The following is an 11366-nucleotide window of genomic DNA, read 5'->3' on the forward strand; positions in this document are numbered from 1 at the left end:
TGTTCATGATCAACAATAAAAGCAAATATAAGATCAAATATGAGTAGCTTCTAAAAAACTAATTAATTATTTTCATATATTCTTTTTAATACCATTTTTCTATACGTTTTAAAATGGTTTGAGAACTATAAAAAAATCCGTATATAAGATAGACAATCTGTAGTAATCGATCACCCTCATATTCCGAATTTAAAACAATCGTTGTTTTCCAGTAAAACAAGAACTCTTAATATGTTTTCGGAATATTAAGAGTTTGTTTCTTGAATTTCGCGCAACGCTACACGAGGGCTATCTGCACTATCCGTCCCTAATTTAGCAGTGTAAGACTAGAGGGAAGGCAGCTAGTCATCACCACCCACCGCCAACTCTTTGGCTACTCTTTTACCAACGAATAGTGGGATTGACCGTCACATTATAATGACCCCACGGCTGAAAGGGCGAGCATGTTTGGTGTGACAGGGATTTTAACCCGCGACCCTCATATTGCGAGTCGAACGCCCTAACCACCTGGCCGTACCGGGCCTTATTAAGAGTTACTACTATGCTTAGAAGTTCCAGGTTAGTATTTTGATGGCCTGAATGAAATATTTCATAAACAATGCTAAACCTGGACATGATAATCCTGGTAGTAATGTACACAAATACGGTAACAAGACTGGCTCAAATCTATAAGGAAAAGAAAAAATCCCGATACAATTTTTTTTTTTTATAAATTTAGAGTAAATATACAAAGAAAATATGGTGCATATGTATAAGATAAAACTGGAGCAAGTATGTAACAAATACGTTTTGAAATAAATATAATTGAAACTTTTGATGGAAACATACTGGACAATTTGGTGCAAATACACGGAGAAAGCAGAAAACAAATACACATAAAAAAACTTTGGTACCAAGATATGAAAAAAACCCTGGAACAAATATACAAAGACACTTTATTCAAATATACAGGAAAATGCTGGAACACACATAATGCGAGGCAAATGTAACTGTACAGTTGTTTCATTTAAGATATATATATAGTATAAATTCTAATGTCGAAACAGAAATAATTATATTGGTTTCAATTGTCTTCATAATATTTTCTTTAGCACTAATCATATAATACCAGCTACACTACAAACTGTACCAATCATACATTGCTAAATGTGTATAGAACATCCCTCAAATACAATAAAAAATAGCTTGTTGCCAGTATATTAGGTATACAAGTGTGACTGACAAGACACAGTCCTGGAGTAACTATAAAGATAATCCTCGCCCAGAATATACAAAAACATTCTTGTTCATTTATTTAAAAATGCTAAAGAATTGAAGAAAATCTGCTATTACAAGCGTGGTTATAGTGTTGTTTTTAATTAATAGTTCGCTTGCAATATCCTCTTATCTCTGTTGAACTTGGCTCACGAGCTTAGTAACTAGGACTTGACCACACAATCACGAGCTTTGTGTAAATATTTAAGCAGTGTTATGGCAGACATTGTATGATGCGTTTAGCCATATTCTAGCAAAGCGTCATAAATGTCTAATTCCGGCTTATCGTAAACATGTGAAGATTAGTAAAGCTAACGTTACACTTATGCAATAAAAAATGTTGCTAATTAACTCAACATTTGGGTAGTTTTCTAAAAACTAAGGTTAATGAAATTAACTTGACGAATGTCGTGATGAAGTTTAAAGAAAGGGTGTGTAAACAGGAAAATGATTATTATTTTATCGTATAGATAAACAGCGTTATGTCTGCGGACTTACAACGCCATGGTACCCATGGTGGGAAGAGCACAGATAGCCCATTGTGTAGCTTTGTGCTTAACTTCAAACAAACCATTTAATATTTCTTGCAATTCTTATGTTAAGTGCAAAGTAATCAGATGCATTATATAGGATTGAAGTCTGTTATAATAGAATAAACTGTGGTATTTGGTTTATTCAACATGGCAATCACTTGATGCGACATGGACCAAACGGCCAAGTTCGAGATCCGAAGGTTTGGGCATAGCTATTCCTTATTTAGAACTTAGGACTAGATGCATAGACCAATCAGCAGCACCCGCCGATTATTATCCGGCTACTATTAATCAAATAGTGGGACTGACTGCAATAGTTAAAAAACAATCTCACAGCAAATCGCGGTTCGAGATTTGAATCTGACGATAAGCCTATTACGTTGACCATTAGGCCACTCCTGTCCCAACAAAAGAAACATACACACGCACATATATAAACATATAGTATGTAGTTCAAAAAATAAGTAACCAATTTTATGTTTGAAATTTTAATTGGGAGTGATAATATTTATCCCGGTACTTGAAACGCGCGCGCTGATTATTTGCCTCAGGCAATAGGGGTAGACTAGCGCTGATGTCATAGTGCCACCAAAGAGGTGATGACGTCATAGTTCAACGATGGCGTATGTTGTTACAAAGGTTCTATAGGTGGAAGGTGTTACTATAGGCGGACAGTATTATCAGAAACAGTGTTACTATAGGTGGAGAGTTTAATAAGATGATGACTTAATCGTAGAGTGTCTCAACACGTGATTACTTTATAACTTCTACATTTAATATTTATCAAACTTACAATTTCGCTTCTATAAGTTAAACTGCGAGACAATTATATTTTCAAGTATAAATTCTAGTTTTTACAAACGTTATCAACATTATAGTCTATATTTAATCACATGTCCTAAAAAGTTACAATTGAAACTATTATTTGAACGAGACAGTTAATATAGCTGGTTATGTTTTCAGTTATTAATCAACTTCCATGTGTCATAAAAGTTTGAATACTTTACAAGTAAACCCATCATTTTAATGAGACAATTATTATAACAAGCTGATAACTTGTATTACATATGTCATGTAAAAAGTTTTTACCACACATACTATCTTAATTTATCCATTATTTGAATGAGGCAGATATTAGATCATAGCCAATAATTTACTTTACATACTTTTACAATTATCGGTCACTTTATGTATAAAACAGTTCACCAATCCATTAGTTCTATAGTTTTCACTTTTCTAATTGACATATCATACAATTATCTGTCCTGAAAATTCTTTACCACATCTAATATTTCCTTTTTATAAATAAAACCATTACTTGAACGACACAATTACATTATTATTCCATAACCGATTGTGGTTTTTATTATTTATGTATGGATTTAGTACATGTTTAATTACCGTAGTATATGATTGTAGCTTTTGCTTCTACATTTTACATTGCGTGACATATTTTTGCATTTTCTAAAGTTCTATATGTAATATTCATTTCTTCTATACTTTTCATTTCCATAAGTAATATATTGTATAAAACACTTTTACACCTAGTCATCCTGAAAAGGATAATTATTGACATCTCTAAATAATATAAAATATTTTAAATTTCGTGTTTAGTTTTATAGGTTAATCTAAAGTTTAGTTTTTAAGGATCTATGTAAATAGTTATGTTTAACTATTACTATTTTAGAAATTAAAACTATTATTCTTACATTTCTGTAGAAAATTTCACAAGTTTTTGTCCGGAGCTTGTTTCTTGTTGGTTTGTAACTTTACATATAATGCTGACTGATTTATACTAAAACTGTTTGCATATAGGCGTTCTTCACAAAAACAGACTTAAAGCTTAATAAATTCTTATTTAGGAATAGGGGTAAATTGTCAAAAAAATCACGTACCACTCTATGTAAATAAACAACATTCTTATAATCTTTTCTCTTGAACTTTTATATCGAAAAACGAACAGATTACTAGACATTAAATGACAGATAGGTCATCATGTAAACTCCAAGCAGTGTAAACTGTTTGAATCCTATTGGTAATTTTGGTCTGACTCCTCAAATATGATGACATGTGGTTTCTCACTTAAGGCTGTTGAGGCATCATGGCTAACTAATTGTTTGAAGTAAAATATAGCTAAACATTTGTTAACATAAGTAATATATCATAATTTTAATTTACTAGTAGTACATTTTATAATGATTCAAACAGATATTAGTTTAAATATCTGTTGTCAAATCAGAAAGTCTATTTTCTTATCTTTTTAAATTTTCAAAACTAAAACAAAAATGTTTAAATTAACTGTAATGTTATAACTTTACAGGCATTGATTTTCTACATAAATTCAAAAATAGTAGGTTAGCCATTTTTGGTAAATTAGATCCCATGATCGGATTATCCACGTTTCTAACAAATGTGTTTAAACATCTAATGCAGTGCTTTTTATAGAGTTTCTATTATATATATATATAAACTCTGTTTCGTTACAAATCAATATATTTTATGCATATATCATTAATATATGTAAGTAAAATCACAGACATAATAAGACAAGTTTTACACATACTGAAACATTTTGCTGAAACAGCAATACTTCATACATTAGATACACTACTAACTATATTATTTACCAAAACTACAAAAAGGTACCACTACGTTATTTAGTTTACATAACGTTTTCATATTAGAATTTCATAAACAAAATTCAATCACTCATTTTCATGTCTTATAAACAATTGAAATTTCCATACCACTTTTCTGTAGAACACAAGTTTTGAAGTAACATTTTAACATTCAGCAAATAAAACTGTGGTCTGCTTTAAGTGTTCTGCTGTTCACAGTGAACAAACTAACACTATTATGTAGAATTATACACGGACTTTTCTCTTCGTTAAAATACTTTTTTTTGTGAGCTTTTGGCCCTCTTATCAGATCCTTCATCGTTCAACGAATTTTTATCGCTTAGTTCATTGTTGCCCAATGAAGGCTCCAGTAAGAGGGCCGAAAGTTCGAAAATATAAGTATTTTAATGTAGAGAAAAGTCCGCGTATATTGATTTACCTAAATTTTGAGTCTTAAACAACAAACTGACAGTATTAATAGGGACAAAACCAATTTTGCTACAGGCGTTAGTTCCAAGTGTCTATCACCATCTATGGTCTGAATGTGTCTCTACCAGTAAATACTGTATCAATTTTCTTTTCTTTTGTGCAACAACATGTGAAACAAATACTGAAGACATGTCACTACATAAATAAATTAATGAAGGATACAAACATGTGCATTATAGTCAAACATAATTCTTTCGTGATGCCAGCAGTATTATTTGTTCACACTGTGTGTTCAATGCAAACTAAACATGTAAGATTTCAGTTTAAAGGCTCAGAAAAAATAGTTTATCAACTATTTTTACTTGTAAAAGCAGATATTTTCCTCACGCAGTTATTGAGATTTTGGAACAATGTTACAAAGATCATGTAATATATGTTAACTATTTGTGTCGGTTATTGCATGACACAAGAATGAACTTCTAACCCGTTCGTTAAAATAACAGTTTTACTTCTAACATTTTACGACCTATAATTAAATATATGTGATAAAGTAAACACAAGTTGAAATCTGTACACAGTTTGATGACCTTCTACAGAACTAAAGAAATACTGTCCTTGGTCTGCCTATAGAACTTTAGTAACACTATCTGCTCTAGCAGCAATGTACTTTAGTAAGACCATCCACTTATAGGACTTTAGCAACATTATCTGCCTATAAAAACACCTTCTGCCCAAAAACACCATCTGCCTTGTTAACAACACATACGTTTAAGCTACTAATTATACTAAACTTATACAATGCTAAAAATACATATGACACTTTTACTTTTTAGGACATGTAATTAAATACAGACTACAATATTGATGATGTAATTATATCTTAGCAAACCATCGACAACACGACGCTAGCAACTCGCCCTCTGGTGCCACTTTGTGGAACTATGACGCCAATCACCGTGTGCGTCTGAAGTACCTTGATAACTATTAGTGATACTTTTGAATATTGTTTGAAAAAAAAAGTATTATACATCTCAAAATATGCCATTCCTTTTAATATTTCTCCTGAAAAACAAAACAACAAGCGGGTACGATCGTGTTAAAAACATGGAACAACATTTAAATAACATAAAAACAACAATGTTACATTATAACATTGTTGTTTTTTATGTCATTTAAAACGTATTGTCTGTTACGTGATCACAATTTTATGTATAACAAAATAATTTTCTGGAATATTAAAACTTACTTGATTTCTGATGTTTTGACAGATTTCTGTTTTACATTTAAAACATTCTCGGTCTGTTGCTGAACAAAGCTAGAACAAGCATTTAATTCATCTTACTATATTCTAATAACTGATTCCTCATAAAGACTAAATCATACACATATTAATGTTTACTTCCAAAAGTGCATCGAGTAAATTACGGTTCATGGATGCTTGTATTGTTTTTATTGCTTAAAAAACTGAGCGATAATAAGAAATTACGCTTAAACCTATTTATTCTGTAAAGACAGCTAATATTTCCTACTTTAGATAAGTTATTTTTGCCTTGACCTAAAATTAGAGATATAAGAATTTCATATAGAGGTATTGAATACATCATGCTTTGAAACTGAGTATATCTTTGTCAATATACAACTTGCCTGTAAATAAAAACTAAAACAGTTCCTGGCCAGTAATTAATTAGTTAATGCATTACAACTCTATCTAGAACAAGGCAGTTGCCGGCGGGGATGGCTTTATGGGTCTGTGCTAACGTATCTCAGATACTTACCCCACTTGCATTAATTTAGCTCCTGCCGCACACTCTCCGGTGGCTCAGCGGTAAGCTAAGAGATTGTGACGCTAAAATTCTGGGTTCGATCTTCCCGGTGGGCACAGCATAGGTATCCCATTGTGAAGCTTTGTGTTTAAGAAACACATATATCCTGCCTGTACTTTAGAAGATATATGCAGGCTAAGAAGCTGACTCGTTGGCAGTAGGTGAGCTTTCCGAGGAAAAGTAATCAAATAATTTAATCTACCATTCCTGTTAAATCGACCAAGTTTCAGTACTATGTGGTATTTCTGACCAACACGACATGCTGCCTCAATAAGTATTAATGGAATTTCCCCTACTCTCTAAGAAGGAACGCTAAGAAAAGAGTTCCCTTAATACTGTATACCAGTCAAGAACTTTGAGGACGTGCACTAAACAAAATTACATCTTGTTTTCATTTTGTTGTATATTTTATTTCTATCGTTCATTGCACCAGAGTCAAACTTATATTAAAATGCCAATAATCAAACAGAAACTTAATGTTACTAGCGGAGTTCCAAAAATTGAATCCATCATATAATTTCAGTAATCAGCATATATATTTACTGCCTCGCAAAGAGCATCCTTTTTATTTCTAATCAGTTTTTTAGAAACCGTACGAAATTTTCAAGTACATCCCAACATATTGAATTATTAACCAAAAACCGGTGAAAGTAGACCGTTAGCGAATGCAATACGTTTGTAACTTGTATCCTTTCGATCGTATTTGTATGGGTGGTTTGTCGATAGAATTAATCTTTCTATTCTGTTAACTTTACATTTAATTAATGAATATCTTTAGAACAGAATGGATTGTAATTAAAAGTATGTAATGTTCATCTATAATTTTGAATTTACAGTAATTTAAGTTATAATATTATCCTGTCTCCCCGTAGTACAACGGTAATTTTGATGGACTTACAACGCTAGAATCCGGGGTTCGATTCTCCACGATGAACGCAGCATATACCCCAATGTAACTTTGCTCTATAAAACAACCAAACAAACAAATCAGTGTTATCCCTATTGAGTGATCAAGAAACTTTTCACTGATAATTGATTGTAACAGAATTCTCATTATTTCTGTACATATTCAATCTGGTTCCCAACTTCAATATAATATTTGTGATTAAGACACCTCTTCAGTCACGATGACGATATCTTGAGGAGATGAAAACTTCTTCAGTCACGATCAAGGTATTTACAGAACCTGTGAACACCTCTTCAATCATGATGAAAGTATCTCCAGAACCTATGAATGTTTTCAGTTACTAAGAAGATACCTTTAAGACCTGAAAACCTCTTCAGTCACGATGAAGGTATCTTCAGAATCTAAGAATCTCTTCAGTAATGATGAAGGTATCTTCAGAAACAAAAAATGTCTTCAGTAACGATTAAAGTATTTTTAGTCTTAAGACATGAGAGATCCTTCAGTCGTGATGAAGGTATCTCTAGTACTTAAGTATCTCTTCATTCAAATTATTTTTATGAAATGATAAGCTCTTCGGTCATGATCAACGTGTATTTAAAACACAATACTTTCACAAATTGATCAAGATCTTTAAAAGCTAATCTTCTGTATTAGATCATCATATTAAAAATATTTTATATTTTTTATGTATTTGTATGTGCATCTGTGCTTCTGCGTGCGTATTTCCAAATAATTTTATGGAATGAATTAAAATCACTGTAAATGTACAAGCTTTGTGGTAAGATATAAGTCGATGGGACCACAAAGCAATTTATGTTTTGGTTTGATACAAAATGTTGGAACCACTAATTGGTTCAATTTGTGGTGAAGTATAGGGTACTAAGACTTCAAAATGGTTTATTCTTTGGTGAGGTACAGGTTGATAGAATCCCGAAAAGGTTTAATATTTGGTAAGATACGGGGTGGTAGGGTTCCGAAATGGTTTATTCTTTGGTTTTTGTAAGCATATAGCGTTTCAATACGTTGATCGAGCATAACAGAAATATTATTTACTGCAATGCGTATAAGGAAGTGGATGTACATAACTAAACAATAAGAGAATAATATTTCCAGAATATTTAACTAAGATACACTGACTTTTCTAAATAATCCGCGGTCCCGTACATTCACTGAATGAATTTCAAAGATCGCTGCAGTAACATTTTTAAATGATCTGTAATAATAATAATAATAATTCGATTCTAACAGAAGGCCTTAGGGCATCTACATTTATTAGTTTCTTGTTTTATTTATTCACTGGTCCGTAAAGTTTATGTTCTAAAGCACATCGCTTTGACTGGAAGAAATGCTTCAGATAAAGGATTCCGAAGTGCAAAAATATTTGGTGATTATTTATGTTCTTCTCTAATTAATGTTTAACTGTTTGGAAAGTCAAAAGACTTACTACTGTCTCAATAATTACAGACGCACATATTTGTAAATCCGTTTATTAATTAGTATTATACAGTTTTGAGAACTTCTGACAAACATTACGTTCTTTTTGGGAGGTATTAGTAAATATCGATTGCGAAGGGACGAAAGCTTTGTGGTTCAATGTCAGTCTTTGAAAGATGTAAATCTTCTGTAAACAAAGAGTTAAATATTGATTAGGACGTATAATCTAGAGTAGTAGTTTTAAATGATGTTATGTTTCCATATATCTAGTTTCAACGTCGTTACTCGTAATTTATAGATTAAAGTTCTGTATTATTTTTCACAAGCTAAGGTCGTCTACGCCATTTCATAGCCCGGGGTTCTTCATTGTTTTAAATGTCACAGTTGATTTCATGTTTGCACTAACCAAAATTCAATATTACTGTTTCATATGATCTAGTTCGTTATTAGATTAAATATAATAACTTATTTAATAAATAGCTGGAACGGATAAATTATTATTATTTATATAAAATGAACATAAAGGAAAATAATTTTAGTAAAGGACTAAAAGTAAACTTGATTATGATCACAGTGCGATGCTTATTTAAAACGGTTACACAAACTAGGATATATTGTATCCGTTACCAAATACATGTGAAGAGAATCCTATGTTAGAAGATTGCTAGCTAATCTTTAAAATATTGTTTTAATCTTTTCAACTTTTTCAACTAGTTTTCTAGACCAAGCGGCCATGTTTAATCGTGAGAATTGCAGAATTTACATAAAGTATTATAATCATATAAACTACAAGTTTCTAAGAGTAGTAGTCATTATCTGATGAACGTGTTTTAGTCCTAGCTATTGATCAACACTATATAACGATTATTATTAATGGTCCCACCGATACCAGTTGATTAATAATGTACCCACTCATAGATGATGAAGAGAAATCTTTGACATTAAAACTGGGTTACTCATTGTTTCGGAACATGTTAGCCAGACGATGAATATTAAGTTATACAGTAGCCAGTACAAAGATTAGTTTGTTTTAGATATATGGTGTGGTAATTCATGTTTCTGTTAGACAGAAACACATGTTGAATATCAGTATACATTAATACCACAACGGCAGTTCCTCTTAGGGGTAATTAAAGTGGGGTAGAAATCTGGAATAGCAGGAACACCGCATGGTGATAATCGTCAATAACTAATATCAAGAGAGACTTTTGAAAGTAGTTCGTGGAGTCGGACTAAACGATACAAGACAAACATATCTTGTTTAACTCAGTTACAGCGACACAGGATGGCGAGATTACATTTTATTAAACATAGAACACAGGAGGGCGAGGTTGGATGTTGTTAGAAATCACATAAGAGAGAAGTTAGATTTTGTTAAACAGAAATACATGATGGCGAGATTGAATTTTGTTAGACAGAGATACAGGAGGGAAAGGTTAGATTTTGTTAGCTAGATACACATGATGACGAGATTTTACTTGTTTTTGCAGACAGAGTAATGGTATTTGAAGAGGAAGACAAGAAAGCAAGTGAACTGACCAACGTGTTATCTGGACTTCATTCCAACTGAACGTGTTATATCTTTCAGTGTAGTTTAGTGATCGAATTATAAATATTTAACAAGAGGAATTCTATAAATATATTGACATTAATGTGCACATATGTATAAATATGCCGTAAAGTTAATTACCTTACCGATCAGTCGTTAATTATATCAAAGTTAATATTTAACAATAACTTTACGTAAAACCAAAATTAAAAGCAAAAACAACTCTATGAATGTGAAGATTATGTTTGGCAAAGAAAGAATCAGTACACAGGTGTTTCTATTCAGTTTAAGCCAGTCAATAAAGACTCTGTCTCTAAACGTTCCCCTATGTGTATGATTTTGTTAGCAAAAGGGACGAAATTGAAATTTATTTGTGCAATGAGAACGGCGTTCCTCTCTTCCTCCTCAAGTTGAACATTGTTGTGGCAACAGTGAAAGGAGTAAAGTCCTCAGTATTTTGAAGAGGTAGATTATATCATAATGTGCAGGTGACTTCAGGCATTATGTCAGGTACGTCGAAGTGTTACACGCAACTCGAAAGTAGGGACACTACGCATGGCCCAGTGATTAGCATGTCGAGCCATGGACAGAAAGTCCAAGGCTCAAGCTTGCGATATGCCTCCGAATAGGTTAAGTACTTTCAGCTGAGGGTGAGTTATAAAATTGACAGTTAGTCCCACTATTTGATTAAAAGTAGCCATGTAGGCAGTGATGTTGCTGACCAGGTTCTCTCCTTCTGGTCAGCAGCTTTAAATTGGGAATAGCTACGTCTAGGCCTCGGAGTATTTGACCTAGTCGTGAGGCCCGTTTACCACATAA

General features: G+C 32.3%; 1 protein-coding gene across 1 annotated transcript in view; it reads left to right on the top strand.

Annotated features, from left to right (window-relative positions):
• LOC106467119 (transcription initiation factor IIB-like) overlaps positions 1 to 10819 on the top strand; it is a 68583-nt gene extending 57764 nt beyond the window's left edge. The window contains exon 11 of the mRNA XM_022395248.1: positions 10489 to 10819. The gene's annotated coding sequence lies outside the window, so the exon portion shown is untranslated. The remainder of the gene's footprint in view (positions 1 to 10488) is intronic.
• The last annotated feature ends 547 nt before the right edge of the window (positions 10820 to 11366 follow it).

This window comes from Limulus polyphemus, unplaced genomic scaffold (genome assembly GCF_000517525.1).
Source record: "Limulus polyphemus unplaced genomic scaffold, Limulus_polyphemus-2.1.2 Scaffold2495, whole genome shotgun sequence".
Classification (NCBI taxonomy): Eukaryota; Metazoa; Arthropoda; class Merostomata; order Xiphosura; family Limulidae; genus Limulus; species Limulus polyphemus.